Source organism: Triturus cristatus, chromosome 8 (assembly GCF_964204655.1).
Source record: "Triturus cristatus chromosome 8, aTriCri1.1, whole genome shotgun sequence".
NCBI lineage: Eukaryota > Metazoa > Chordata > Amphibia > Caudata > Salamandridae > Triturus > Triturus cristatus.
In genome coordinates, this window is record NC_140591.1 from 36913477 (window position 1) to 36941409 (window position 27933).

The 27933-nt window shown below is 44.5% G+C and overlaps 1 protein-coding gene across 1 annotated transcript in view; it reads right to left on the reverse strand.

The window, feature by feature from the left end:
- Positions 1–27933, reverse strand: part of LOC146799907 (uncharacterized) — a 240497-nt gene that overhangs the window by 177351 nt on the left and 35213 nt on the right. The window lies entirely within an intron of this gene.

Below are 27933 nucleotides of genomic sequence, written 5' to 3' on the forward strand. Positions count from 1 at the left end.
TATTCAGAGACCGCAGATCCACACACAGCCGGATGTCCTCTGTCTTCTTCTTTTTGGACACTACAATAGCGGACACCCATTCCGATGCACCCGCTTCCTCTATCACCCCTTTCTGTTTCAGCTTATCTAGCACAGCCTTCAGCTCCACCCTGACTGAGAAGGGCACGGTCCTAACCTTATGCTTAATCGGCATCGAACCCTCCTTCAGCTGTATGTCGTGCACGAAACCTCTCACACATCCTACTTCATTTTTGAAAACAGCGCTGAATTGGTCAATGACCTCAGACAAACCACCCTGAGCTCCTCCTGGCTGAATATAGTTGACCCAGTCAGCGCGCAGGACTATGGGATTGTGGTAAATAATTTAATTACCGGGACTTAATTTGATACGGAAACATAATAAAAATAGCTCAGTAAATAAGAGGCAGGATCCGTGGTATTAGAGGTTCGGAATGGGCTTTATTCCTATACTGATTCGAGTCAGGGATTTCAGGTTCCATCACCACGAAGGTTCAGGAAGTGAAGGCAATACATTATTGACAGGTAACAATATATATATGAAAAGCATTTACATTAAGACAGATGCAGGAGGCGTAACAGCTGATAATACAGATAAGAATACACATACGTAATGAAAAGAGGCGTAATAGGGCGTAACAGAGAAACGTCATTGGTTGTGATGTCACAAATGGGTGGATCTATGAGATAATTTCGCAGTATCAGCAGAAATACTTGGCAGAGATGCGCGCGCAGCAGTATGACGTGTGATTGACGTGAAACTAGGGGGTGAAGGGGACTTGATATTTAGCTCTACATGTGGCGACAGAAGTCTGGAGGGTCAAGTCAACCTAATCCCAAATCATATCTAACATCCTATGTTTAAAGAACTATGTTATCCAAAAGAGAGGTCTCTTAGAGTAGAATCTTATTCTATACTGACTATACTGACGGTTAGTGCGTGTACAAGCGTCTAAGTGTCTACACTAGATGCGAGGGCGGAATCTTCCATAGTAACAGGGCTATGAATTACTTGTATGAAGACAGAGAAGTCGGGCCTTTGCTTGGTAGCTGGAAGAATGTTTACTTAAGCTACTAGACAGGAATGCATTGGGCAGGGAGCGGAGCAGATAATTTTCGAAGGTGAAATACAGTTCTTGGCAGGCAGCAAGCTGATGTCAGGCTTCGTGAGCCGCGCAGAGAATGAGACAAAGTTCATGGTCACAGATGCAGGCTCGGACTGGAGCTTCAGAGGCAGAAGGCAAGAAAAGCTTGATGACAGAATCAGGGCCTACTTGCCTGGACTGTAAAATGGCATAAGTGAACCATATAAAGGCGGTGGCCTTTCGTACTTAGGAATGGAATATCCGGCCCATTCATGGCGGATCAACAGAGGACATGTTAACGGTGGACGCACATGTATTTGCGTCTTCATAACTGGAACTGGAGGGAACATACATGTACTTGTAACATGCACATAGAACCGTTGGGGTCCAAGATAGGGGACATAACTGACCAGAAAAATCCATATTTCCACATTCCCTCCTTGTCCCCTACTTGCCCGTCAAGAGATATCAATCTTCATTAATCCATTGATCTGTTCATATAGCATCATTTGTTCTTCTTTCTTCTTCCGGGATCTTGAATGAAAATCTTGATGTGGAATGCACGATGTGGCACACAGACCACAAATCGCTGGTCCACATTGCAGGCATAAGCAGCAACTGAATAATATGAGAAGGCCAATACCTAGGAAGGATAGAACTCTCCATCCCCAGGCTGATATCACGCTCCAAAACCAACCGGACCAAGTCCAGGTGCCTGGATTCTGGTGTATCTGGCTTACAATCTTATGAAGGCGGGTTATGGCCTTATATACAGATGGCGAATTTTCTGGTATGAATATGCAACAGCTTGATCCGATGACTCTACAAGCTCCGCCCCTATCGGCCAGGATGACGTCAAGGACAAGACGATTTTGAAGCACAACAATCCGCATAGCAGACTGCTCTTCTGTTAAATTGCCTAAGGCGGAAATAGTTTCGTTCACTACTGCTTCAAGGGTTCTAGTCAATCTACGTATCAGTTTACTATTAGTAACGGTACCTATATAGGGAAAGAGACCTTTGTTGAAATCTGTGTATTTTTCCCATGCCGTTTCAGTGTAATCGACTATTGGGAGATCTCTCCTTTCTCTATTGTGTACTAAATGAATATTTCTGTGATAATCAGGAGGAGCTAGGAAAACAGGTGGCAAAAGGAATCCAATGTAGCAGGTACCATCCCAATCTAGAGGCAAACGTACATATGCCGTCTGACCACATATGAAATAGGAATGGCGGGAAGCTCTAAATGTAGACTTGCCTTGATCACTAAATTCTACTACAGTGGTGCATTTACTATGGCCCATGTGTATGGAACCATTCTTTCTTATACATAATTCACCTTTTACTGGGAGTATTGACAGAGCGGGCAAAATTGGAGTAGCTTCGGATTCAACATTTAGGATCATAAGATTAAGCGTAAAATTACCTAATCCATATACTTCATTTTCTAGATCAGTTCCTGTTCTTTTGGGAAGTCCCTCCTTGTTAGGATAGCAGACCTTAAGTAAAACTAAATTCAAATGTCCCCATACCCAGTTATCTTGATAAACTGCAGAATTCGAATCCAGAGAATTAATTAGGCTAAACCATGCTCCACAGGAGCCGTTGTGTGTGAACGGGTATGGAAAAAGAGGTAGAATTCCTTTATCATTCTGATAGGGAGGGAGTCGGCCACATATCCAACAATCTGTAGCATTGCTAACCTGATGGGAATGATGTAACATACTAATAAAAGTGTTATTGCGCAGCGCAAATCTGTATGACAATTCAAGCGGAGGTAATTCACTAAAAGAATGTTCAGCAGTAACATTGTAAACATGTCTAGAAATAGGATAATATATGTGCAACAATATACTTGCAGTAATTATTAAAAGACTTGAGAAAAACAAAATTAATAACGTCACTATGCAATGACTACGCAGTGATTTACAGTACGCCTGTCGTTTCAACATTTTTCGGGTGTTTTCTCTATTCAGGTCCAAGGGATACATGTCAGAGACAATTCAACCGCTTCACCTTGGAGAGGACTTAAACAATCAAATTGCTCGACTGATTGGGCCTGAGCTTTAATTTATAAAGTTCGGAGTCACTTTTTTCCACAAAAGGAAGTTTTGAGTCAATGGGTGAAGACACACAAGGTGTGCTATTCACATCTGATTTCAGTCCATGAAATTTCTTGATATGACTTGAATGAATCCATCCTTTTCTGCCTTCGATCTTCACGGCTGTTCTTGTTGTGAGCAACACCAGCTGGGGTGACCTCCACCTAGGTTCCAACTGCGTTTTTCGATCAAAGTTCCTCACGAGGACTAAGTCTCCCGGAACCACGTCATGGGGTTTCACCTCAGTGTTGTCAGGAAAAGCTGCAGCTACCTGTGAACGACAAGATTGTAGTGCAGACATCAAGGAAGCCAAGTAATCTGTCAGCATGTTACAGTCAATATCAGTTATTTTGCGTGGTATAGGCGTCCCCCACATATTTGGTGGTCTGCCGAAGATCACTTCATACGGGGATAGCCCTGTTCGAGAGTGTGCTACCATTCTTGTGTAAAAGAGTGCAACTGGTAATGCTACTACCCAGTCGACACCTTTCTCTCTGCATATTTTGGATAATCTTATTTTCAGAGTCTGATTATGTCTTTCTACGAGACCTGCTGCTTCGGGGTGTCGGACACAGTGGAATTTCCACTGATAGCCTAACAAAAGTGAGACGTGTTTCATTAATTCGGATGAGAACGGCTGGCCGTTATCTGAGTGAACAACACGTGGTAAACCGTATCGTGGGAAGAATTCTCGAACCAACTGTTTGGCAGTAGTCGGGGCAGTGTAATCTGAAACCGGGTATGCCTCCGTCCAACGGGAAAGAGCACACACAACTACGAGAACATATTTGAATCCTCTGCATCGTTCCATCTGGATATAATCCATCTGGAGGACTTCAAAAGGGTGATCAGGAGGCTGAAATCCACCCTGTTCTACGGGAACGCTTTTTCCTGGGTTGAACTGGCAACAGATCAGACAGGTACGAACCTTTTGTTTGGCTGCAGCTCGTAAATGCTTGTTGAACCAAATATGTTGAATGCTGTCTAGCATAGCTTTCTCTCCTAGATGCGCTGGACTATGGATAGTGTTAATAATGACTTGGACCATTGAATCAGGAAGGAACCACACAGACTTTTCCTTCATCAACCATCCTTGATCCGTTTGGATCCCTCCTAATTCCGTCCATTTCCTTATTTCTTCTGGTGTAGCAAGTGTCTGTATATCAATTACGTCAAAAGTAGGATCTTTAACCGTCATACAATGTGTTGGCGTCGGGACTATTGTCTTTGTCATATCGGATGTTTGAGTTTGAGCAGTCCGTTTAGCTGTTCTATCAGCTAGATCGTTGCCTTGAGAAATGATATCAGTAACTTTCGTATGTGCTTTGCATTTCATAATCGATATTGCAATGGGTAAATGTATTGCATCTAACAAGGCATGAATGAGGGGTCCGTGCTGAATGTGGGCACCGTGAGAAGTTAAATAACCTCTCTCTCGCCACAGCACGCCGAAGTCATGTACGACTCCGAATGCATAACGTGAATCTGTGTATATGTTGACTTTCTTATTTGTGGCTCGAATACAGGCTTGTGTCAGAGCGATGAGCTCTGCTGCTTGAGCTGACAAGGTATTAATACGATTTGTTTCAACGACTTCAGTGTCTGTTGTGACTGCATACGCGGCCACTAGCTCTCCTGTACTTGTTCTCATACATGAACCATCTACATACAACGTCAGGTCTGGGTCTGACAATGGGACATCTGTCAAGTCTTGTCTGGGTTTCGTCGTGATTGTAATAACATCAATACAGTCATGGGCTAGTGGGTCTGTTCCATTTACAGGTAAAAGTGTGGCAGGATTCAATGTGTTACAACGTCTGATTTCTATATGTGGCTGAAACAGTGTTAGTTCATACCCTGTAAGTCTTGCTATAGTCAAATGTTGTGTTTGCGTTCGATTCACAAGAACCTCTACGGCGTGTGGTACTTGTACTGTCAATGGATGTCCTAACACTATGGCATCGCTTTGTCTGATTGCTAATGCTGTCGCTGCCACTGATTTCAGGCACGCAGGCAGAGCCTGAGCTACGGGATCTAATGTACTAGAAAAATAAGCACATGGTTTGTGTGCTCCTGCTTGTTCCTGTGTGAGTACTGACAAGGCAGTACCTTCGCGTTCTGTAATAAAGAGTGTAAAATGTTTACTGTAACATGGTGTTGCTAAAACAGGTGCTTGGCATAGAGCTTTCTTTAGGCTTTTAAAGGCATGTGTATGTTCTTGAGTCCAAGGGAGGTCAGTCGATGTGGCTGCCTCCTGTGTTGTCAACTGAATGAGTGGTTTTGCTAGAAATGCATACTGAGGGATCCACTGCCTACAATATGAAGTGAGGCCTATGAAAGCCCGCACCTCCTTTTGTGTCTTGGGTATTGGCATGTTAGCTATTAACTGAATGCGGTCTGGTGTAAGCTGCCTTCCCTCCTTGGACAGCGAGTGACCAAGGTAAATAACTCGCTGGACACAGAATTGCAGCTTAGAAGGGGACACCTTGTGCCCTTTTTCGGCTAGAAATTGTAAAACTGTCAGTGATGCTTTTTCACATTCAGGTTCGCTTCGGGCGGTGATCAGCAGATCATCGACATATTGAAGCAAGGCAGTGTTAACTGGCATGTGGATGCTGTCGAGTTCTCGTTTCAGTGCTTGGCTATAGATGCTGGGGCTTTCTGTAAATCCTTGAGGTGCGCGTGAGAATTTGAAGCTACGTCCATTTAAACTAAATCCGAACAAATATTGGCTTTCCGGATCTATTGGGACGCTGAAAAAGGCATTTTTGAGATCAATTACAGTAAAGAATGTTGCTTCGGAATCAATAGCTGTCAGTAATGATGAGATATCGGGGACCACAGGGAATTGTGGCACAATACACTTATTTAATTCGCGCAGATCAATAATCAATCGATATACTGGCGGGGCCTTCGGATCTGTTCGTTTGAGAATCGGAATTATCGGTGAATTACATATATTGGAGTCTGTTTCTACAACCACTCCTTGGGCAATGAGTTCGTCAATGATTTGCAGTAAAGCCACTACAGCATCTGGTGGTAACTTGTATTGTCGCATTCGTGGTAGTACCACTCCTGCCTTTAGTGTGACTCGATATGGTGTAATATTCATACAACCAACATCAGTAGGGCCTTGTGCCCATAAATGTGTAGGTAAAGTCTGCAATCGGGGATCCATGTCTCTAGACACATAATGACCTTTACAATCACGTAAAAACAATCTTACTCCTTCCGGAGAACAACATATTATAGCTCCTAGAGCCTTCAGCGTTTTTATTCCTAACAGGTTTTCTGGACATGATTTAGTAAGCAATAAATCTGTAGTTCGGGTCAAAGGTCCTATCGTAAGTGGAAGAGGTTGTGACACTTCATTAACAATAGGTTTTCCTGAAAAACCAAGGGAAATATTCTGTGAGCCTGAGAGGGGTGCCCCTGGAACTTCACTACGTTTTATGGTTGTTCGACTTGCCCCTGTATCAAGTAAAAATTTTCTGTCTTGGCCTAATAATTCACTATGTACATAAGGTCCTTCTTGATCTACAGGGATCTCGATAAGGGGTAAGTCAACTTCCCTCTCTAGGCTGGTTCATGCATATCGTTGATAATCAGGATAGTCATACTGTGCGGTCTGGTACAGTTGTCGTGTCGTGGTTTGCGTGGCAGCAACAGGCAGTGCTGGAGCAGCTGGCACAAACTGTATAGACTGTTGTGGAGCTGGCATGGACTGTGCATGCTGCAAGGCTCCTTGTTCATTCTGATCCTGTCTAAGTGGCCGTGGTCTTTCTTTTGTAATGCCCGTGGCGATATTACGCTTCAGGACTGGACAATCGTGTACATGATGACCTAGTTGTTTACAATAGTTGCATGTCCCTTTTACAGGTCCCGCTAAATCGCCAGAATGTGTCGTACCCTTTTTATGTCCTTCAACTGGAACTGTCTGGGAGACTAGCATTTTCATTTTCGTGTCTTTCATGCGCCTTTGTTCATGATCTTGTTCCTCTCTAATTCTATTGTGATGATACTGTAACATTTGTAACATTTGTGATGGAGTGTTACCTTGCCAGGTACTCTCGAATTTTAATACTCTATTCTTCACTTGGGGCAAGGAATTTTCAACTAATTTTGTCACAAACAGATGTGGGTATGATTCGCTACTTGCTTTTATACCACTATTTATACCAAAACATTTCTCAAATCGTGCATAGAAATCACTAGTGTCTTCATCTTGCTTTTGTTTACAGGCTGAAATTGCACCCCAGTCTTCCTTTTTCGTGGTTAATAAACGTGGCAGTACCTGTACTAGTAGACCTGGTAGTGCTTTAGTTTTGTCCCCAAGCCCCGAACCTGGACCTCGGGCCTTTTCTTCTGCTTCTAATGCTGTCCAATCTATCTTTTGGTCTCCTACCTCCCACTCTTTTTCCTTGAGTTTTTCATAAATGCCAGCAGGCATCAATACCTTTAATATTGTCATAATGTCGGGATAGGTATACTCTCCCATGAGTAACATGTCTTTAATTTCTCGGTGGAAACCCGCTGGGTCTTTGTCATGACTGGGTACCACTTTCTTTATTTCCAACAATTCTATTTTCGATATGGGCGTATATACATATACACGTTTAAACTCATTGTCCTCGCCCTTTATTGGGTGCACTTCTCTTAAGGGATTCTGTCTGTCCATGTAATACGTGGTTCTTTCCTTGATGGGCAGTGAGACATGTTCTGGGCATATAAAAAGAACGTACTGCTTTCTTGATTCTAGTATTTCTTTAATTAGCTTAGTACCTGAACCTCTCCATCTATTCGTGAGTAATTCGGTCAATATATCAGGTAAGGGACCAGGATCTGAATGTTGGCTTTTATATAGTATAAGAAGTTGTTGAATCATATAAATCCCAGCTAAACGCTGTTCATCTGGGGTGAGATTCAAAAATGTGTGTGCTACTGTGTCATCACTATACTTCCCGGGACTGTCAACCCAATGGACAGCTGACCTGGCTAATTCTTGTTCATCCATAGAATCGAGAAAATGATAACCCCTTCGTTCTCGGAGTAATTTATCTGCTGCTTGGAATGAATGCTCGTTAGACCTTATATTTATTATTGGTGTTTGAAATTTCCTGTTATTTTCTAGACACATCGGACGTATCGGATCAGTAAGACATCTAGTACTATTACAAGATCTTCTTCTACCTACATAGGCTATAGTTTCTGACTGTCCTGTGGGCAGTCCTGATGCTTCTTCCTCGCTTTGTTCGAACTGGTCTACCGTTAATCTTTCTTCGTGTAGGCGTTCTATTTCTTTACGGATCTTTCGGCACATGGCTATTATACAGTTTTGCTTATCATGTCTCCCTTCTGATATATTCTGGCTCCATCTGGTAAGAATCTGCATTGCTTCCGGGTCTACCCCCGGTCGGTCTTGATTTCTGATCACACAATTTATGAGGAAACGCAACAGTTCCCCTTGTATTTCCACTTTCTGGTATTCCATAGCTCTGTTAATACATTCAGAATCTCGCCCGGTTTGGACAAAATGATATATATTATCTAGATGTGCAGTCATTCCTGGTAATTTCCCTAAATACACTGCGGCTCGTCTGATACGTAATGATGCTAGGGTCATTTCGTCCTCTTTTCCGGGCACAGGGTCATATCTACAATCTATAAGAAGTTCCTTAAGCGTACGGGCATTTATGAGTTTGGGGGTACGTGAATGTGCTGACTCTTGAAAAGTAAGTTTATTTATTCTAGGTGGCGTAGAAAAGATATTGGTAGCACCTCCGGTAGCCCCATCTGGGGTATCGGGTGTGAAAGGATTCGTTGAACGTGATACAGCAACTATAGGCGTGGATACAGCTATAGAAGTAGCTGTAGGAACAGATGCAGAAACAGATGTGCTTGCCGGAACTTGTGTCAGAACTTGTTGCTGTAACGATACGGGTACTGGATCTTGGCGTTGAACCTCCCTGGCAGGCGGTCTATGGGGGGGCGGGATGAGCATACTCGGGAGCTGCGTCATCTAAATATGAGGAAAGAAAAACATCTTCTGCGGTTCTAGGATGCCCCTTAGGATGTACCTTTATTGGAAATAATGGGGTTGGCAAGTCTTTTGGTATCCCTGGAGTAGCCTTAGGTAATCCTTCAGCCAGGAGGGGATACATACCATTCATAAGGGCATTTCTTTGTCTGTCTACTTGTTCTGATTTCACTCGTGCACCTTCTTCAATTAATAGATTTTCTCGGACTTCATTTGAATTTTCTTTACTCTTCTCTTCCTGTCTATGTGCTTTTTCTGTTCGTCTATATGATTCTTTACGCCATAATTCAATGGCGTCTTTCTGTGATTGTCTAGCTTTCTTTTTCCATAATTCTTCCTCTACTTTCACGATGCACTCTGCATCCCAGGTCCCCGCTGCGGGCCACCTCTGACTTTCTGGTAATTCCTTAGTGTAGTCTACCCATAGATCAAGAAATAATATGGCGTCTAGACCATGTTTATGATACATGAAGTACCCTGGAGTGTCCCTAGGAGGAATGGGAACAGCTTCTTCGAGTACCCCTTTTTCTAGTTTTGATCTGTCTTAGTTTCGAAAAGAGCGGCATATTGAGAACTGATCTGATACTTGATTTTGAACAAACTTAATTCAGTAATCACAATCACAATAATGAACAGTCATTCATACCACAATATGCAGAACGTACTATAAACATTTAACATTTAACATTTAACTGAGCAACAATGATGATGACGATCTAAGAAAAACTTAATCATTAAACATGATACTCGACTTGAACTGAATTATTCTGAATTTATATACTTGATATACTAGATATACTGCTAAACAGTACAGATACACTGCTGAAACAGTGCAGACCGGATTTGTGTACCCAAACCCGTCTGGACCGGCACAACTTATGTGCACGCCAGAACGCCTCCCCAGTAATGGTACTCACCGGGTAGCTCGGAAACGGAAGGCCTCAGAAACTGGACTGAACTTGAACCGGACTGGACTCGACTCGAACGCTTCGGACACTGGACTCGACTTGGGACTTCGGAAACTGGTGGGCCTCTGTATACCTCGGATCTTGCTCTCTCAGCTAGGCTCTGGTCAGGATACTTCGCACTTCTCACCGCCTCGTCTGGGTGTTGATCGCAGCCTCAGTCGCCCCCGCTTGACCGGAGGGAGATACAGGAAATCCTGCTGGTACGCGTTATTGTCCGTCCAGCTGTGGCAGGAGACCGGGCCTGCAACGCACCGCCGGCGCGTGAGATGAGAAAGTGTCCCTGTTCGGGCGCCATTCATGTGGTAAATAATTTAATTACCGGGACTTAATTTGATACGGAAACATAATAAAAATAGCTCAGTAAATAAGAGGCAGGATCCGTGGTATTAGAGGTTCGGAATGGGCTTTATTCCTATACTGATTCGAGTCAGGGATTTCAGGTTCCATCACCACGAAGGTTCAGGAAGTGAAGGCAATACATTATTGACAGGTAACAATATATATATGAAAAGCATTTACATTAAGACAGATGCAGGAGGCGTAACAGCTGATAATACAGATAAGAATACACATACGTAATGAAAAGAGGCGTAATAGGGCGTAACAGAGAAACGTCATTGGTTGTGATGTCACAAATGGGTGGATCTATGAGATAATTTCGCAGTATCAGCAGAAATACTTGGCAGAGATGCGCGCGCAGCAGTATGACGTGTGATTGACGTGCAACTAGGGGGTGAAGGGGACTTGATATTTAGCTCTACATGTGGCGACAGAAGTCTGGAGGGTCAAGTCAACCTAATCCCAAATCATATCTAACATCCTATGTTTAAAGAACTATGTTATCCAAAAGAGAGGTCTCTTAGAGTAGAATCTTATTCTATACTGACTATACTGACGGTTAGTGCGTGTACAAGCGTCTAAGTGTCTACACTAGATGCGAGGGCGGAATCTTCCATAGTAACAGGGCTATGAATTACTTGTATGAAGACAGAGAAGTCGGGCCTTTGCTTGGTAGCTGGAAGAATGTTTACTTAAGCTACTAGACAGGAATGCATTGGGCAGGGAGCGGAGCAGATAATTTTCGAAGGTGAAATACAGTTCTTGGCAGGCAGCAAGCTGATGTCAGGCTTCGTGAGCCGCGCAGAGAATGAGACAAAGTTCATGGTCACAGATGCAGGCTCGGACTGGAGCTTCAGAGGCAGAAGGCAAGAAAAGCTTGATGACAGAATCAGGGCCTACTTGCCTGGACTGTAAAATGGCATAAGTGAACCATATAAAGGCGGTGGCCTTTCGTACTTAGGAATGGAATATCCGGCCCATTCATGGCGGATCAACAGAGGACATGTTAACGGTGGACGCACATGTATTTGCGTCTTCATAACTGGAACTGGAGGGAACATACATGTACTTGTAACATGCACATAGAACCGTTGGGGTCCAAGATAGGGGACATAACTGACCAGAAAAATCCATATTTCCACAGGATCAGCAGCCCCAGGGACCAGGATCACTCCCAATTTCGCTAAATCCTTCCACCCCACAAGGCTCCTCCCTTTCTCAGCCACATAAATTTTAGTTTCGATAGTCCGCCCTTTAAAGGTGAGAGTATCACAGAAGTAGCCTTTCATCTCTATGTCCTGTTCCCCAAAGGCCTTCGGATTCACATCCGTCTCATGCAACCGCACATCGTGCCACTTCACATCAAATGTTGTGTCGGAAATCAAGGTAATAAGGGAACCAGAATCAGACGTAAACGGCAGCTCCACGGCACCAATCAGAACGGAGCCTATGGGCCCCTTCACTCGGCCATCCTCTGCATCAATAGACAGCACAATGTCCGCACTCGTTTCAAAATCCCCATCACTCACAGAGCTCACTCTCACACTGCCCCCGGGCTTCCTGGTTTTACACACAGCAGCGTAATGACCCAATTTTCTGCATTTGGTGCATTTTTGGCTAAGCGCAGGACAAGTCTTGCTGTCTGCCAAATGATCCAGTGCCCCACATCTAAAGCAAGCGAGCGGTCTCCTGCTTCCCCCCTTCTCACTCGCTGCCCTGTCTGGAGGCTTAGAAGCAGTCTTATGTTTGTCCTGCACATAGAATACATTCGAAGCATGGCTAGTGCTCGCAAGCTCCCTTGTGGACACCAAAGATCTCTCGATGGCCTTCGCAATGGCCACCATGTCCTTAAGCGAGGGGTTCCTACATGCCAGTAACCGTTCCTGCACCTTTTTAGAATGGCAGTAGAACACCACCTGGTCCCTGATGTAGGTATCAGTCATATCCGTGAATTCACAGTCTTGGGCCAGGACGCGTAAACATGCAATGTACTCTTCAATAGTCTCTCCCTCCTCCTGCTTTCGCAACGCAAACTTGTGGCGCCCCCACCATGATGTTACTCTCCTCAGAAAACTGCAGCTCAAGCCGTTTAACAGCCTCCTGGTACTCATTCAGGGGACTGAGAACCCCTGGGTGATTCACATACTCAGGCAAACTGTCGAAGACCTCTTGACCAGCCTTCCCCAGCAATCCGAATAAGAGCGCCTTTTTGCGCTTGGCGTCATACTTCTTGCCATCAATGGAAACAATATAGTTCTCGAAAGCACGCAACCAGCCTTTCCACTTTATGCACGGCTTGCCAGGGGACTCGAGGAAGAGAGGAGGCGCGCAGATATTGCTATGCTGCGCCATAGCAGGAGGAACATGCACCACACAGTAGGAGCGCTAGGGCCACGAGACCAACCCAGCTGTACCCTGGACGTGCCACGGGGCTGGGCAGTGGAGCAACCTCAGCGAAGAAGAACTGGACCACCCCACGCCGAGGAAGACAACAGTCAAAGTCCCACACCCACAGGCGAGACAGGCACGTGGCAGGAAGTACCTGGGCCTCGAGGTGGTTCAAACCAGGCTCCGCGCGTCGCCGAGATCAGAGGAGCGACGCAGGAGGCGGCAGCACACCAGGAGATAGCACGTGGTCAGGCAGAAGGAGAATCACACCGCCGGAGGACCGAAGACAGCAAGGAGCGGCGCCGAGAAGCTTTCGGTGGAGATCGGCACTTCTACTGCAGGCACTTGTGGAGGTAGGACGACGTCCATGCAGAAACCCCCGCCGTTTCAGTCGCGGGGACACACGCGCCGCTCACAAGCAGCGGTCGCGCGCAGTATTGGGTCGTCGGGATTCGCTCGTGGGCCAGCAATTTTTTTTGTTTTACACCCTCGTCGCCATTTGTAGTGACAGTAATGAGGGGGGCAAAAGCAAGATGCTGTAGAGGATAACTTTATTTAAGTTACACAAATATAAAGGCCCACGAGGAGCAGGCGATGGTGCCAACCGCCCGCTACGATCTCCGCGCTCTTCTCTCGCCCGCTGACGTCACGGCCCCCGATGTTCCCTGATTGGCTGTGACGTCAGGAGGCCAGTGGACAGCGAGAAAAGACTGCGCCCCTCACTCTATGACACAAGGTAAATTTACATTCATGTACGACAGAAATCTGGGCAAAAAACAGAAGGTGAACATTAATAACAAGTTCGATGAAAGAGCGCTTCACACCGCACTGCGAGCCTCAGGGGGCAGATACACCGCTCCTTCCAGAGCTCAGAGAGATGCCCCGCTCAGGGCATTACTTCAGCTGCAGGGGGCCCGGTGCCTCGCCTCAATTAGAAGTCCTTGTGGATCACGTGGCACTTCTTTAGTTCTTTGTTTCTATCAGTTACCCTTAGACCGGATGTGATTTCCGGTTCCGGGTCAGTGAGGGCAGAGACAGCACAGGCACTGAATGAAGTCCTGTTCCTGGCACGGCCTCTCTATGCAGCTCCTACAGAGGAGGATCCTTGACAGTCTTTGCATTCATTTTCATTTTCTGACGCTTGGAGACATCACCACCAGCCCCAGGTGTTTATCTACCCCATGCATGCCCGAGGGCAGAGCTCGACATGTCTGCAGGCCTCTGTTCAGGTAGGAGTCGCGATCCCGGCAGGGATGCAAAATATGCCCCAGCTGGTATAACATATATAGAATTGTCAAGGCATTAATTTTACCCAAACAGCACTCGGTATCTTTTTATGGAAATTTAATGTTCTGCAAAGATGTTTCATTCATTTTAATTCGATGTGCTACAACTGTTGATTATGTATGTAAGAAGAGTATATGGGTGAAAAAAAGACTTAAAAGCAATGTTCGAAGAAAATACCAAAGCACCAGTAACAGCCCAGTGGAAAAATATGAGACATGGTATGAATAAAATTAGATTTCAGGATCTCGGATCTAGTGGAAAAAAACGTAGTGGAAAGAGTAGGTGACCCGTGCAGACATGGAATATTTCTGGATAAAACAAATTGGACTCCCCTAGAACTAAGGAGATTAAAGGATAGGATCGAATTGAAATGCTTCTAATGATAGATGGTTAATCTGGAAGCTGCAAGAGGATCATCGTAAAACACATGAATAATACAAAGGGAATTTTGTTTTTAAATTAAGAGTTAATTCAGGAATAAATTGATAAAGAAACGTTGATAAATGCCAGTTAAAATGTAAATAGGAGAAATAATTATGGGAACTATTTCGGAGGTATGTATAAACCCTATGGAGAATGTGGAGTTACATCCCCAAACTACAATAGGCACGGGGACACATAGTATTACTAACGCAGTACTTGACTGGGTAGATTTCCTCACACATGGGTATACGTTTTAGTTGTAAATGTGGGAGGGACAGTGGGGGAGTAACTGGAAAATTGTGAACACTTACTACTAAAGGGGGGGGTTAGGGAGCAGTAAGGAAGAATTAAGAGTGGGGAAGGAATCGATTTAGAGAGGAACATGCACCCGCCCACTAAAGAGTAATCCCATTGCTATTCAAAAACTGCACTTCTAGAGTTATTACAGCCTAAAAGAATCCAAAACAGTAGTAAATGTACTCCGGTGCAGAGCTGGAGTAAGTCCAGCACCACTTGAGACCAGCCACTCGTACTGCAACACCCTCCATAGAAGATTATGGAGGAAGGGACTTCCTACCTCCCCAAAAAAGCCACAGGAACTAATGTTAAATTAACTTAGTTTAACTTTTAAAAATATAAATATTGAAATGTAATTTAATGTTAATGAAATATAAGTAAATAGGATCTCATTATTAGTGTGTTATAACATATGTTACAGCCTTTTCTAAATGTATGCACATAATGGGATGGGAAAAATAGATTGGAGAAACCCTACTCTGAACGTGGGCACACGCACCGCAGGTGGTGTCAATTAAGAGCTTTGGAGGCTGGGACACGCTCGGCGTCTCAGCAATTGGGGACATTGTCACACATAACTACATGAAATAATTAGCAATCCCGGTAGGAGGAATTTGGGTTCTACATTCCCAGTTCCTCTGCTACCTACTAAGCTTTATCACCTTACCTAACTGGGCTTGAGGGAATCCCTGAATTTCATCCACTGGAGGTATGGCTTACCATGTTTAGATTTCAGCCCAAAACATCTCCCAAATCTAGAAAACCTTGGAATGCTGACTATGTGCCCGAGGGGCAGTGGCAAACAGCTCTGATAGATCATAGAGAAATGGCTATCTCTCCCCTTTAGAGGTTTCTCCAATGTATCTTTCTCCACTGCATATACTTTACAAGAAAAAAGGCTTTAGCACATTACAATGCAAAAGACTTATGCCCCACATGTTTTCGATGCCGGGATGAGTCTGAGAACTTTCTGTATAGGGTCTTAAAGGCTTCTGGGAGGCAATAGCAGGGGACCGAGTAACAACACCAGATTGCCCTCACCCCCCAGCAGGCACTTCTAAATGTTTTAGGTTATCTGGAAATAAGGTGACGCTGCTGTTTACTTGATGGACAGGCCTTGGTGTTGAGTAAAAAATTACTGCTCAACGTTGAAGAGAAGCACAATTATAATTAAATGGAAAGCAGGATTAGATTGATGCAGAATTCTGAAACAACTAATGTATGCGGCGTAAGCCTGCCAGCAAGAGCACTGGCAAAATGTGAGAGCTTTGATGGTGTAGCGGTGCCCCTGGTGGATCGACTCTGTTGTATAAGAAAGCTCAGTAGCTGTGCGTGTGGTGTTGTATTCCATATGTTCTTCATATACAAGACTGCTTCGTACACAGATGTTCCGTGGGATAGACCACATCTTGATGTTCTATGATGTTTCTTTTCCTGAATTAGTAGTATAAGGTCTTTACAAAGTCCTCCTCTGGAGCTGTTAGTACATCAAAACTTGTCGGTCCAGGACTGTTTAGTGAGAGCGGTACCAGACTCTCTGCTGGTGGATCCCTTCAACCCAGTAGTTGGGGAAAAAAAGATAAAACAGGCTTCTGAACGTCCCTCCTATCTACTTGTATTGTACTGTAGTGCTTAGATAATGCTTCTTATGCCTGGCATGACCAAGGAACAATCAAATTTTCATCACAATCTTGGTTATCCTTATCGGAATGAAGGTTTGACATTTGTGGAACATACCAGTGGAGTGTTTAACTTTTGGGCTCCTGGCCAGGCTGTGTCACACTGTTTAACCAATGCCTGTGTGTGTATGTTAACAGGGTTAAATTAGAACCTTACATGTTACATGTATGGGAAGAGCCACGTTTTTAGAGCTCTCCAGAATTTGTGATGCTGTCAACCATTCTTATTCTTGCTAGGAGAGAGTTCCGTGCCTTAGTAGATCGAGATTAGAAGAGTTTTGCCCATTAAGAGTTTTTTGAAGGAAGAGAAAGACAGGACCAGGCTAGAGGAAAGAAGTTTGGCTTCATGGTAGGTCAGACTTTAATTGATGAACGACTTGTTGTTGATGTATGGATGGCACAATGAGCTACGAACATGAAGTGCTTACCACAAATCTGCGTAACCTATTGACTTTCCTTAGGCAATATTATAGATCATGGATTTTATAAATAAATAAATGTTTTTACTGAACCTTTTTGATTTTCATTAAAACAAGGTATAGTAACAAGCAGAACATTCACAGTGAGCCTTACATACACCTGAGTTAAGTAATTTCAATTATGTGTTCTATGTTTCTACAGCAAAGACGGAATGCACGGTGTGAATACATGTTGTACAATACTCTGCTCGATTTAGGTTATCACAGGTACAAACCCATTTTGAGTGTAGTAATAGTTCATATATGTGAATCACCTGACCAGTGTAGTGTCTGGTTTTGTTATTGTATGAACTGTGTTCATAGGACTTACCTATCACGATGCAGTTACCTAGGTTGTACTTCACATTCTGTGTGCCTTATTCTAAGTACCAAGGTAGGGTGGTTGCAGTGTGTCTAATTGGCTGTAATCTGTTACTACATAAGCTACATTTTGCAGACAGCAAGAAAAATATCTTCAGTGGCCTCTATCACTTTGTCTTTCATCGGTCCTATCCTACTGTCAGTCTTCCGTCAGCATCAGGATGCCAATTTGTCAGTTCTACTAATGCGCATCGCAGCAACGCACCTACAGTCATATAACTGTGGCGTTTGTGTTGTGCCTGGAGGGTTTGAATGAAACCGGAGTGACTCTGGTAACAAGCAGTAAACTCTTTATTACATGTTAAACCTTTAGGTATATTCAGCTTCATGTATGAGGATTTCTCCTTACTTTTTAATCTAGCACTTTTTTTGCGCACTCCTGAACTGTGGGGCTGTCAGAAGATACACTTTACATCAGCGACTGTTGTGGTGCAATGCAACAGAAAAGTCTCTTTTACGAATGAAACTGGTGAGGAAGCAGTAGATGTAGGAAATCAGAATGTCAAGGGTAATATTTTGGTTATCCCAGCATGTATTTGAGAGTGTACTATTCTCGGTTATTCAAACGATCAAAGAAGAAAGGTAGGTGGTGGCAGTACACATCAATAATAGCCAAATGATGTCCACACAGATGAGTGATGGTCTGGCCAAAATAAGATCTAAGATGTCTTCCTTGGTGAAAGGTGTTTTCTGCATTATTGCTGGAGGCTGCTTTGCTTTAGGAATACAGCTTTAGGGCATAGGGGTCATCCAAAGTTCACGGAAGTCACAATCGTATTAGTGACATATTGTTATGTAACACTTTCTGCTAATCAATTTGTTTGTATACAATGTTAAAACGTCACAGTGGATACAGGCTTACAGAAACACACATACGACAAATAATTCCTGCAACAGTCACCACAAATGGCAACAAGTATCAGCAAATGACTGCTAGTCACCACAATACATGGATTGCTCCCCTTCTCCATCAACAGAAGGAGAGCCGGCATCCAGTGGTCCACAAGGGTGCCCAATTGCTCAAACATGCACGCACTGTTTATAAACTGTATATAAACACCCACCCACCCGAAATGGCACTGTCCTTCAAAACAATTGCAGTGTGAGTACGTGAACACCAGTACTGTCCTTTCCCAAATGTATGCGTTAGAATAATTGTACTCACAATTTGCGCTTGAATCCAGTTTTGTAAAAGGGTAATTTCCTCTGCCAAACGTGTATCAATAACCACGCATGACACACACACACCAGCTTCTGCAAAAGGATTGTATGCCCCCCCAAATGCCCCATCTGTAGAAGGCACCATGTGCAAAGACCAATTGATGGAAAGTGCACTTTCCTTACCAAAACCAGTTTCAACAAGTAGTTGCATACCACACACAAACCAACTCATGCAGAAGGGTAGTGGCCTAACCATATGAAAACTAGCCAGAACAACAACTATTAAGACTAACCATGCAATGCGGAATACACTAAAGCACATTATATCGCACCCACTACACACATGTAGGCAAACATATTACACTTAACCCCACTGACACTTGGCATATGACTGCACAGATCAGAACCCTCCATTATCATTGATCCTCCGTGATCATACACATGCTACCTCTCACCGAACATTAACCTCTTTGTGGTCTTGTATATTACGCTTTAATGTTTTTGTCAAAATCAATGTACAACTACTGATGACTTGGTAACATAACTGTTCTTGATATGCAAATGTAAAGCGCTCTAATACACTACCCAGGGTCATGTTCGCGCTATAGAAAACACCAAATAAATAAATAAATAAACAAACCCACAGCCGAAAAAACATTGAGATACCAAAATATGCAGTTTTAAGCTACCCAAGTTTACAACCAATACACAGAATAGCAGAAATACGAGCAAAAACACCCTTATGCCGTACAACATATCAGAATTTTAGAAAAACAGCATCCCTTAAAAAGCAACCAAACCTGTTTAGCATCAACGCTAGTAACGCAGCTTCTATCTAAAATTGCTATTGGTTCTAAACCACATATAAACATTTATACAAGAGTCTCTTTCTGTGTCTTCACCAACACAGGGATGGACTCAACCACCTTGTGTTAGGATTCTGCAGGCCTGGAGACTTCCCCTTGCTAAACCGAAGACCAAGCCCGCAGGTAATGCTTTAAGCAAGCGTTACCCTCGGGTTAAAGAATCCCCAGCAACATGCGAAGGCTGCTAGCCCCATACAACTTGATTTTCTTCATCCAAATCTTCAGTGGTGTCTCATATAAATCGATCTCAACCTTCTATTGCAGCATTGGCTTGCTTGGCTGAAGCTAGATTAGCACTGCAACTCTAGCAATAGCAAGCTAAATCCTCTAAGCCAATTGTATATTTTCTCTCAAACACAAAATGTTCTCCTCAAGTTGCATGCAGCTACCGGTCAATATATGGAAGCAGTGAGGCTGACTCAAGTGCCAGGTCCAAGAAATGCAGATAGTAAGACTGCCAGCAGGCCCTCTCAATACAGCATCCCTTCATTTGCTTCTACAGCTGGGGTAACTGTATAAACAAACTCACAAGGGTTTGCAGCTCTGCTCCCAGCCTTACACAGTGGTGCAAGCAGTGTTAGGCGCTTGTAGGTACTTGTAGAATTTATTTTTTCGTTAACGGGTAGGGCCAGGTTTTCTTCAGACCTCTTATACTCACAAAATGTCTCTCCTCATTATTCTTGTAGATCTTTCATGATCGCTTCCAGAGTGGTGCTGGTACTTCCTGGTGGAATAATCGTGCCCCTCAATAGAAAACGTATAAGGGAACAACCGGTAAATATTCTAAGGAAGAGAATTTATGTTTCTTTTTTTCCTTTCACCTCCTCTTTATTTATTTCCTAGCTATGATTCCTTTCATCTCTTTAGGAATTCTGATTTCTAGGAATGCTAAAGGTTCGGATTCCATTTCCACTAATTTTATTCTGCCACACTGAGACTCAGATAATATATCAAATGCTTGACAGCTGCCAAATGCTTCACTTATTACAAGTCTACAGGCTGCCCACAAACATGTTTGTCAATGTAATGCAATTCACCTTTTCAAAAACTGCCCACCTAGAATAATATCTATGATCTAGTGCATGCACTTTTGTATAAAATAATTCTCCTTCAAATTGAAATATCAGTTAATGAGATATGGCTCAAGGCACATTGTCTTTTTATAGAAATCGGTAGGGGTGGGCAGTTAACTGCGCTCTGCCATTAGAGTACACTGAGTTTTGCAACTCTGTGTTCCGCTTGGAGCGCGGAGTTCAACAAAAACTTAATCAACCGCTGCATAGCAGAGTTTAACTGCGCCAACCCCTAGATTTAACAGTGTGAGTGTCTGTGCGATCTGACACCGCCAGAGGGCGCTATAGGTAAACGCTTGGTTGCATTCTGCTATGTGTGTTACCCCTTTTGGGCTAAATTTTGTTGTTGGCTGCCGCCCAGTCGCTCTCCATATGGGACACACGTCTCTGTTGTAGTAGTGCTGATCCTGTGCAGGAACTCTCTGCTCTCAGTGAGTCTCTCACCTCTGTGCTCACCTCCTCCACGGGTTCCTCTGGGTGTTTATTATATCATGTTAGTTTTAGGATCTCTTTTATTATTTTTTATTAAAGTCAACAAGGTACAACAATTAGCCCACCTACAGCCGGGGGTCGGTGGGGTGGCATTAAGTAAAACCATAGCATGAGAAGGAAAGATGGGTAGAAACAGGGGAGAACAGTTGGGTTAAGAAACAAGGAAGCGATGGTGTGTGTGTACTGACCACCTAGGAAAGGACGGTACAACAGTCATATGATAGGGAGGGTGAGGGAATGGGAGTGAGGCTGACATCAGTCTCCATCTATCAACTTGATGGAGTTACGGTCAGGGTGGGTCAAACAGAGGACTATTAAATATATTGCAAAAAGAACAGTTGATGGACAGAATGCAGAACAATGTCATACATTTACCCCAGTACAGAGATCTGGGCCTAAATCCATAGTTTTTTTGCTCACCGTGCCATTCCAGTTTGGACCCAGGCATATGCAAATCAGTCTTGACCCTGCGCCCAATGTCCATCAATTTTTCTTTTTGCATTTGTCACCCCGAGTGGACGGGTATGCCCAGACGTGGCTCCCGTGCTCTCCATGCCACCGGAGTCAAGCTATCCTGGCTTATGAGGGCTGAAAGCCCGAACCTGTCCTAGGATGCTTGTTTCCAGTTCAGGGAGGACCTGGCCTGGCAGTTGGGGCTGGACTGTTCGCATTGGGCGCAGGGTCAAGACTGATTTGCATATGTCTGGGCAAAACTGGAATGGCATGGTGAGCAACAAAAAAAACGATGGATTAGGTCCAGATCTCTGTACTGGGGTGAATGTATGACATTGCTCTGCATTCTGTCCATCAATTGTTCTTTTTGCATTAGTAAATATATTGGGCATGTCAGTTCTCGAAATTCGCCCGACAGATAACGGAAGCAGGGCCCCCATGTCTTATCAAACAAGGGTAATGTGTTTGTTGCCACTGGTGTTAACTTCTCTAGTCCCAGCAGTTCCCATAATTTGTGGAGCCAATCTAAGGTGGTTGGATTGCTCCGGAGCCCCAGCGACCAAGCAAAAGCTGTTTGGTGGCTCTCAGCTCACGGGTAATGGCGCGCCCGTTTGCTGATTTTTGAGGGTATGGCAAAAGTTTCAGGAGTCCTAGCAAAACATAGCTGGGAAACTTAGATATGTCTGTGTCATATATTTCGTCCACGGCAGCCAGGACCTCCTGCCAGAAGGAACTTATCTTGGGGCATTGCCAGAGAATATGAGTGAGGGTACCTGTCTGTCCACAGCACCTCCAACATGCATTGTCCCCATCTGTTTTCCACTGGGCAACCCTGGCCAGAGTGAAAAACAAATAATGCGCTATTTTGAGAAACAGTGCTTTGCTAGAGGTACTGCAGGCTGAAGCTTGTGCACGGTGGAAAATATTTTGCCGCTCTTTAGCAGTGAAGGTGCGTTTGCATTCCACCTCCCACTGTCACTCAGCTAGTGTTTTTAATGGTGTCTACTGTTTTTTGAGGAAGGTGTCTATTTCAGAAAGGAGGCGCTTATCGGAAGAGTGGGTGGGGAGCGCCTTCTCGAATGGGGTGAGATGTCTACTGGCATGAGGATGAAGGAGAGGCTGTGATATCTAGTGGCAGATAGCCATGTACTTCCAATGTGCCGCGGATGGGAGACCGTAGGCCTATTGGACCTGAGGGAAGTCCATCCGCATCAGACAGGACACCTACCCTTTTGCAGTTAGCCTACTGCCACACAGTATATGTTGAGCCATGGAGTGCGGGAAGAAGTCTGGATTCCCTATAATCGGTGTCTGAGGTGTATTAGGATTTATAATCCTAGCTGACGTTGTACCCTGTCCTAAACTCCCATGGTAGCTCAGAGCACTGGTAAGATATAAAATCCAGCTGCCTGGTGTGGTTTCGGTAGCCCCTTAACCTTCCAGATATGGATGCCCGCCACTGCTTGATCAATAAAACACCAGAGTTTTTCAGTGCTAGGGCGTGACCGCTCAACCATATAACGCAGCTGTGCTAGATTGGGAACGCCAAGTCCTCCAACCGATTGCCTGTGTCTTTGCCTTCTGTGCCTTCCTAACATCCCAGAGGAATTCCCAAATAAGACCCTGCAATCTGTCTAGCGTCCATGGGGTAGGTTGGAGTGGCCGATTCTGCATAAAGTATAAGATTTTTGGTAAGAGTGTCATCTTGACTGCTGCTATACGGCCCAGCCAGGAGAGACTGTAACCTTTCCACTTGGACAAATCTGAGCGGGCGGTCGTCAGGAGTGTTGCATAGCTATGCTTCACAGTTTTGCCAGGAGTGGGATGTATCTGCAGGGCGCAGGTACTCCACCCCCTGTGGGACCCAGGTGAACAGGGATCTGGTTTCGAGCTGCGCTTTAGCAACCTCTGGAACGGTGAGGTTAAAAATAGAGGTTTTTTGGAGGTAGGTTTTGAAACCAGAAGCTCCTCTATTGTATCATGTTAGAGCTGAGCTGTATGTTGCTCTTCACCCATCTCTCCCCCTTCTTCCAGCCAACATGATCTCTCCCCCAAGGAACCAGCTGTCAGGAGTGGGGGAGCTGCATGGGACAGCGGCGCCAGTGGGGAGGAGCCTATGGCAAGGGAGGAAGGATCCCTCCAGCACCCCTCCAGCTTTCGAGGTAGGTGCTGGAATTTAGTGCATTGCAGGGTACCTCTATGTGCCATTTTCACAAGCATTGTGTGCTGTGCAATCTCATTCACTGTCACAATCTGTAAATCTGGTCCCTGGAGCCAATTGAGAAGGATGCAGTCACTGTGCAAAGGCCAAGCCTACTGCCTTTATCAGTGCTGGCTTTTCAGAAGCATTGGCATCATCTCTGCTCTATATCGAAGGGCTTTACAGAGGCACAGGCTCTGCTCGAGATCGACAGGCCGTGCAGAGGCACCTGCTTGTGACTGACCATGCCCCATGCCAATTAGCCTCTTGATGCACTTGACTTTGACTGGATCTACCCAGGCCGATTGGGGGCTTCTAGGCGCTGCCTCTGGCCCAGCCCGGCAGTCCCTGAAAGGCTGTAAGGCATGGGTCGATACCGCCTGACAAATAACTCTATCACACTGCCAGTCAGCTTTAGGCAGGGTGGCAATGGGGGGGATGGGGAGTGTGTGTGTGTGTTTTTGGGGCTAACATTGGCACTTATGGGTGAGAGCTGCGGATGATGGATGGCTTTCATGGGCACAATTAGGCAAATCAGCTCCATTATCCAAGACGTTTGCTGACCTTTCGCGATCTGGGCTGAGCTTCCCACTAGGTGGCAGGCTGGCTTCTGGGGTTGAGAGGGGCAGTGTTGTGACTGGGTGGAGAGAAGGTTTCTGACTGCTCAACTATACAGCAGTGGGTGCACAGTCTGCAAAGCACTGCACAACATATGAATGGTCCTGCAGCATGGGCTGGGGGGCTATTGGGCGCTCTGAAATAGAAGTCTGCAGCCTGGTGTACTGGGTAGGGTGCTGTTTGGTGCTTAAATAAAAAATGTAAAGGATCTGCCCTGCAGCAGTGTAAGGGGATGTGTTAGGACAGGATCTCTCAAAGTAAAAAGAATGGGCAGAGGAGCTGGCAAATGAGGGGAAAACTGACGCGATGTGCTGAATCCGATTCCACCCGCTCGCGGAACTCAGCAGAATCTCGCAGAGTTTTCATGAAAATCAGCGGAATTCCGTGATCGAAACTCCGCGAGTTCCGCTCACCACTAAAAAACAGGCATTACACCCACTTTGGCCCTCGGTTTGCCTTCCCACTGTCCCTGACTAGAACGACTGTCTGTTGATAGCATGTGTAATACACAGGACGATGCTCCTGGCCGAGCCAGTCAGTTACTGTACCCCTGCCAGAAGGAGAAATGGCAACTGAGACAGAATTGAGATGTTCTTTAATTTTTGTTGGTTCGTGAGTCGTTGCTAAATTATTTCTTGTCATCCTCTGTCATATTTACTAGAGATGAACCTGCGTTCATAAGCCATACTCCAGCAGTCCACTGTTTTTGCTTTGCCAGATGAAATCCCAGCTCTGCCATCCTACAAATGTATTTATGATGTTTATATTGCGCTACCATAAGTAAAAACATTCCTCCTTTGTTGGCTCTCAGATCCCCACATTCATTACATGTTAGATAATGTCTGTCAACCAATTAATACCTTTCCTGTGTATTCATAAAATGGTGTTTCTAAGCACAAAAGAGTATGCTTCTGATCCAGCCACACTTTCCTTATACTAACAATTAATATTGTTTCTCATCACTTTAGAATAGCAGAAAATTATGAAATTCATTATTTATCGTATCTCACTGAACAAGTTATCTAACTCCTACACTCACTCATTCTTCAGCCAGATTCAGTAAAACATGTTAGTGAGCCTACTTTAACAAGTCCATGCAGTGGGAAAATGCGTAAGAAATTTGATAATATTTTCCTATGGATTTGAAAATCACCTCTTTGCGAAATCATCAACCTGTCACTGGATTTCACCTCAAAGAGAACCCACTGAGCCCCTCAATTGAACACACAACCACAAGAGTTAGCTAAGGCGCAAAAACCAGCGCCATGGAAAACAGGATAATGACTGAAACAATAGGGCTCTGAAGAATCTAACCCAAAAGAAAACAGGTCTTTCCTAATATTAAATATTGCTGGATTTGCGCCGAGAACCTAATTCAGATGCAAATAGAGTCTTCTACAACACTGCAGACTCTTTCTCTGAAATTCGACTGCATGCTGCTCAACTGCCGATCAGCACCATCAAATATCAAAGATTTAGGAGCGCGCCGCTCCTCCTAGAATATAATTCTGATCTTCTGCTTCTGATGGAAGCATGGCTCTCCCATTTCTCACTTACTTTCATGGACCTACCACTGCCTGCAGGCACTTTCATAATGAGACCTGACCCAGAGCACAAAGGGAGGGTTGGAGTGTGAAGCATTTACGAAGTCAAAAGTAAGAGAATGGAAACAGCCAACAGGTTTCATTGGAGGGCCGCCAGGTAAACCTCATAAAGCCTAGTTCATTCTTAGATCTTTTTTTGGACAGACCATCACTCATCTTTGTGGACATCATTTGGTTATCAATGATGTGTACTGCCACCACCTACCCTTCTTCGTGGATCGCTTAAATACCCAAAGAAAAGTAAACTCTCAAATTCATGCAGGGAAAACCAAAATACTACCCTTGACATTCTGAACTCCGATATCTACTGCGTCCACACCAGTTTCATTCGTAAATGAGACTTTTCTGTTGTATTGCACCACAACAGCACTGTATTAACCAAACTATTTGGCAAGAACTGAAGACGAAACTTGAAAAAACTCTGAGCTCACCTGACCCCAGAAAAGAATCCTGTATGTTCTCTGGAAAGTTAGTGTAAAAAACGACATTAAAACCAATCCTCAATATTTTCAAAGAAAGGAACAAATTCAATATTTTTTAAGGCAAAGCTGCCTCCTTTTAAAAATAGTTAAAAGTCTAATTACGAACTAAAAAAAGGATTTTGAAATTCTTCCGATCCGAATATCTCCTAATCTTAACAGGTACCTGCCTGCACCACTTCCTACCTTGCGGAGGTGCCAGGGTGGTGGCAAATGTTGGTCCTGGTACCCACGGAGAGTGCATGGTCTAGTTGCTATCAACACAGTGGGCTGGTGTCTGCCTGCCCTCGCACCCTACATGCTAACTTCTTGGGTGTTCTTACCAAGAAATGGTGTGCACAGCTAGTCCAGTGCTGAACTCATTTACATGGCTCTAAGAGATTCCCCATGTGGTCCAGGACTAACCCTTTGGCGTGGGCTCGACAGTCTGGGATCACCCTGGCAGGCGTTCCCCTGACAAGGGAGGAGGTTGCCAGTTTGTCTTCTAGAAGGGAGACTGCAGGGGAAAAACAGGCTATAGTTCCATCCTCTGTGAACTGGATGGACAACCTAAATTTGGACAATAGGTCCTGCCCTAATATATTAGTCGGAAGTACGGACAATATAGCAGCTGACCCCTGAGTTAATTTCCCCCAGTTGTAGTTTGAGAAGTTCTGTGAGGGGGTCCTGGGCCCTGGAATCCAGGACTCCCTGTACTGTGGGAGGGGTCTTGGACACAGGTGCTGCTCCTTCCTGCAAGCAGGACCTTGCCCCCCTGTATCTACTAGAAAGTGGTATGGTGTCCCATTGACTAATATCATAACCAAGGGACCTTCAGTGAGGTAAGCACCCACAGGGTCCCCAGTGTGCCCTCCCTATCTTCCATCTGTGTTGGCGGGCACCACCCTGTGCTTACGTCCTCTGTGTCAGAGGAGCTGGAGCTCTCTTCCTTTGAATTGCTAATTTTGAGGTTATTTGCTTTGCACGGCCCCCCTGGGGTTGGCCCATAGTTTCAGCAGGGCCAGTTTTATATTTCAGTCTTGGTCCCAATGTCTGCCCTGGATTGAAGCTGCAGTGTCTTTCTAAGCTCCAAGCATGGGTGAGGAACTTCGCTTGCACATGGCTTAATAGGGACTCCATGAAGGATTGAGGAGCTTGTTTTGAGAATCCTACAAATTTAGACTGCCTCGAGACTCTTTACATAATCACAAATTCTACCCTAATTTTGGGGAACCGTGTCCACGAGATGGTACCGAAAAATAATCTTCTGGTTATGAGCTCTAAAAACAATCAATGCATTGAGATGGACATTTAACATAAAACGATATACAAATGCAAATGAAATAGTAACAACCTGTAACAAAATGCAATTGTTAGTCCAGAGCGAGTTGATCTATAGCAGTAAACTAGCAAACATTAAATTCTGGTCTGTAAAAATTGGTCACTACTTCATAAACCTGAGACCTACTTAACACAACAAAACATTTAGACATGCATCATATTACAAAATCTAAAACCACCACAATATCAATAAATGCAAAAAAGA